A 5,306-nucleotide genomic window follows, 5' to 3' on the forward strand; every position below is an offset into this window, starting at 1 on the left:
CAACTTGTATTATAGCCGATAAGTATTATTTATCAAAACTCATGGGTATATTTTGATTGGTCAAATATCGTGTGTGTGTTGTGGGCCAGACATAGAGCAGGCTTGGATTATTGGATTCAGGCCCGGCCCTAAAATCTGTCAGTCTGATGCATGCCTGAGCCTGGAAGGGGTTTGAACACAAAACTTAGGTCCAAAGCGTAGAATTTCCGGGCTGAGCAGGGAGCCTAGCGCAATGGCGCACGGGCCTGCAAATGCATGATCACATTTTGGAGACCAACTTAGTAGGAGAAAGCGAAAAGAATGAGTTGGCTTGTTTTATCATAAATAAGGGATGATGCTTAGGGGAAAGGGAAAATGGTTTGTTTCAGACCATTAAAAATCATTTTTGTGGAAACACTTCTTAATCTCTCAAATGAAAGGAAGAACCGAAATCCCAGATCATGCGATGATATGCATAGTTCTGCTCCTGTCAATTGACCTGGTCAACCTGGTGGCTGGTAGGCCTGAGCATTGCAACCCTCTTTTACATAGGATCTAGAAAAGTTCCCCGTTCTGATTGGTCAGCTCTGGAGATATTTTTCTTTTCCCTTTTCATCTTTTATATACATATATATTGCAATTGCTCCAACCCTCTCCCTTACATTGGATTCCTCTACAGTAAATCCAAATTATCTTCTAGTTTCGACTTCGAAAAATACAAATCACCTACTTGATTCCAGAACTCTTTCTCATCCAGAGTCTACACCTCATCTCCAGCTCCTCTTCCTTGAAATTTCAAATTCTGACACTTGCATACTTTCTCTTGCTGTTGGTTTTCTCCAGTTCCCTTCTTTTTTTTAGAACACTTACCTAGTGCAATAGTGTCAGTTCTTTTATCGTCTTTTGTATTTGATTGTATTTGCAATTGACATCGAGCTCAATCGCCGCACATTTAGAAGTTAGGTTGCTGGATTTAAATAATTTCAATTACACCAGGTAGTCTTTAGAAGCCGCACACTAAAGCCGCACGCGTTATTTCAATTAGTGAGTGCCAGATTCTGTCACATTATAGTCTTGTAATATAATAGAGAATGTGGTTTAATGGCACTCAAGGTTCTAAATATCGATATGTTTAATATATCGGTAGAGACATATTGAGTAGTATTAGTATTTTTTATTTTATTTTATTATTTTCAAAACCGATTCAAGGGGCTGATTTAAGATTCTTCCACCCCCTGAACCAGTTAGAACCATGATACACCTTGTAAGGACATATCGGAATATTCCCAATATGATATATATCGGCCATTATAAACTGATATGTGTCGATTTTTTGAACCTTGATTGGACTTTCCTATCTAACGTATTTGTATATCCACGAGCAATTAGTGTTTACACGCTTTTCTAAAAACATCTATATTTACACGGTGGAAAGTGCATTCCTATTGGGATTAAAACAAAAAAAGGGAAATGAGGTATCTCACTCATTGATAGGGGCCTTGGAACTACAATTCTCCACGTTGTATATAAGCTGCTAAATATCCAATCACGACTAAACATATGCCAGTGCCCTATGTACAAGACAGTGGCAGATTCATAACCTGGGGCAGCATCATCATAATATAAACTTAGTCATAACAGGGTGGATTTGAGCTCCATCCGCCAATCTCGATCCAGTTAAGGAGAAAGGTTAACCTCCCCGAACCCTGATAGGGATGGGTTTAATATCAGGGACCTATAATTGAGGTAGGGAAAGGCGGGGGACTTCACTCCTCAATTTCATCCTTGTCCCTGATCGGGTATCTCCATTACTTCCTATATCCCTGATAAGGAATGAGAAAAAATAAATGAAATACATAAAAGTTAAAACCCTTAGGCTCAATTTGGAAGGAGTATAAATACAAATATGTAAAGTGTAAAATCTTGTATTTTGTATTATTTTATATGTATTTGTACTATACATATTTGCATTTGTATCATTTCCAAACTAAGTCTTAGGTTGGTTGCAATGCAAAGAAATTTGCATTGATGCAAAACCATGACAGTGCAAATGATTTGAGTGTAAATTCGGACTTATTTCTGTTTCAAATTTTAGCTTATTTTGTTTGATTGCAGTACAAATGAAGTAAATTAAGATATTAAGCAGAATAAAATAAAATCCAAAACAAAATTAAACAAGAATTTGCATTTTTTACATTTGCACTCCCATGCATTTGTATTAGTGCAAATAAATTTGCACTACAATCAAACACAGCCTTAGTCACAAACCTCGTAACTAAATCCATAAGGGGTAAGGACATGGGTGTCATTATTGTATATTTTTTCTTTATTTCTTATATATTCACCTCCAAGAAAGGATGCCATTTTAGTGTTTTCAAATTGCCATTGACCTATCCGGTTGAACCATTCAAACTATCACCCAACCAAGATTCTAGGTCTAGTTTTAGTAAAACTAAAAATATGGTAAAAAACCGTCTAACCCGGTGACCAAGTCACAAGTAGCACAAACTAAAAGTTTATATTTTTATTAATATTATGTTTTATATTTTTTTTATTTTTTTTGAATTTTTAGTTTTTTTTTTAATTTTGTGCCTTGCTTCAAAAAGGCGCACACCTCGCCTTGTGCCTTTTGCTTTTTAAACACTATACTCACCAACCTAAATTGAACCATCCAATGCTAGTCTAAATTACCAAATTAGAATGAATGATTTGTGGGAAAGGAAATCATCAAAACATAGATTTCACCCTTCATTGTCCTTAGGGCAAGGCAAAGACTAATAAAGCCTGTAATTTATGATCATTGAACATATAATCAACAATAAAATTCCATAGAGGTGTAAAGTGGGCTGTACCGCCCTCCTCGGTGAAAATTTTGGGAGTCGGCCCAGCCCGGGCCCGTGTCGTGTCGTGGGCCGAGCTTTGGGCCAAAGCTATTTATTTAAAAAAATTGACAAAAAACTTAAAAATTTAATTTTATATGAATTTTGTGTATAAAATTGCTTATATATGCAATAGTTAATTAAATTAGTATAATAAAATTTAAAAAGATTTATTTTATTAATATATTATGTACTATATATTATTATATAATTATAATTTATATGATATTATATAATTATATATAATATATATATATGGGCAGTACCGTACCGGCCCGTGAACCTAAATCCCCAATCCCAGCACGACCTGCATGATCGTGCCGAGCCGGTCCAAGTTCGTGCCACAGCCCAATTTATACCTCTAAATTAATTCCACCTAGATTCATATATTGTATATTTAGAGTCACAAAGAATATTTATTGCTACAAAAGAAACTTTTCTCATGTGGAGCAACAACTTTTTATACAGATGTCTCCTATGGGAACTTTAACGGCTAGCTAGAAAAGAAGATGGTATAATCAAGTTCACTTGCATGTGATTGAAGGTTCCAAAAAATGTTTTACAATCAAGTTTGAAGGTTCCAAAAACAGATGTCTCCTATTGTTTGTATAGCATTTTGGCAGGGCTCTCTTCCTCTCTTTATACATCAATGTAATTCTATTTTCATATTTAATTTTTAAGCATAGTCGTTCATGAAATTAAATAAACAAAAAGAATCCATTGATTAGTAATCCTAGTAATGACTGGTAAATTAAATCCGCACTGACCAGCATTACCCATCATCCACTACATTGTACTAATCACAAAATAAAGGATGAAAATAAGAAAATAAACGAATAAGTGAAATAATTATGGCCAAGGAGATAGAGTGCGTGTTGACAATGAAAAACTCGCCTGTTTTGTCTCTACTTCAACAGTTAAATTGATCAAAGGTCAAATTAGCCCTAAGCCCTGATAGCTTCTAGAGCTTTTTTACTCATTTCACCGATTCTATCCCTTCTTGAAGAAGCTATTTCCCCGGCTTGAGGCACTTACCTCTAAGGCGTATTTGGCTCTTAACCCTTCAAAACCAATACACTTGGAGCGAAACATAACATCTTTCCTTTAATTTCATTTTATTTATTTCCTTATAACACAAACACTTGGACTGAAATAAATACACAAAGCCCATTATAGAGTAGTCTCGAGGATAATGAGAGGAATACTAAACAGGAGAGGAGACAGAGAAATTACTTGGCGTTAGCAGATACTGAGGTGAAAACTAAAGATCGACGCCATTTTCATTTTCACAAAATAGATTATGGTTATTAATTGACAAAGATAAATGGATTTTAAATAGAAAATAATATCAAAAAGCTAGAACAACAATAAGAAATCAAAAGCAAACGATAGAACTCGTCCAACTAATGATAAGGAGAGAAGAGATTCAGCGGTGTTCAACGAATTAAAACCGAAGAAAGATCAGACTTACCTCTCTAAAAATAAAAGGCAGATTGGTGAATTGGATAATAAGGCCAAATCTCTATTCCGACGAGGGAAGCATCATGGAAATTAAAAAAAAAAAAAATCAAAATAAGAGTTCAATGGATTGAAGTAAGAAAAGAGTTACCTTTCTCATTTATAGAAATCGAAGCCAGAGGTCGTTACCTCTATTGCAACCCAGAACTGTTCTCTCTTGAACTCTTGAAAATGGTTTTGGAGAAAACAGTTGAAATCGATGCAATGGGTATGCCTATTTACTTCGACCACAATTGGAGCAAAGCTTTCTTTGGTTTTTGAAGAAGTGCAAATGTTTGGTTGCAGTGCAATTTTTTTTGCATTAATACAAATGCATGAGACTGTAAATAAAAAAAAATGCAAATTTTTATTTAATTTTGTTTAGGGTTTTACTTTATACTGTTTTATGTCTTAATGACTTAATTTACTTCATTTGTACTGTAATCAAAAAATAAAATAAGCTAAAATTTAAAACAAAAATAAGTCAGAATTTACACTCAAATTATTTGCACTGCAATAATTTTGCAGTAGTGCAAATTTATTTTCATTGCAACCAAATACATCCTATTTTCGATACAAATTGTAGTAGTCTATACACATTTTTGCATCGAAAATTAACATATTTTTGAACTCTTACCAAAGGAATGCAAATCTGAACGGAGTGCAAATTTACAATGGTTCAGCATTTGCACTCCAACCAAACACAGCCCAAGTGTTAAAATCATACCCCAGCAAGATAGTCATTGATCATCGCATGAATTATCTTCCACTATACCAAAATAGAAGATTCAAATCTAACGGTTTATCTTTCCCACCAGCCTCGTGATATAAACAAAGACACGATCTCGGCATCAATGTGCTTTGATGGACTTATCATCAGCATCAGTGGACTGTAGATCTCTAGAGTCTAGATTCTAGGTCCTCATCAATCAATCAAATCTCTTAAACCCC

The sequence above is a fragment of the Nelumbo lutea genome, chromosome 5 (assembly GCF_056320005.1).
Source record: "Nelumbo lutea isolate HS-2025 chromosome 5, American lotus-T2T, whole genome shotgun sequence".
In the NCBI taxonomy this organism is placed as follows: Eukaryota; Viridiplantae; Streptophyta; class Magnoliopsida; order Proteales; family Nelumbonaceae; genus Nelumbo; species Nelumbo lutea.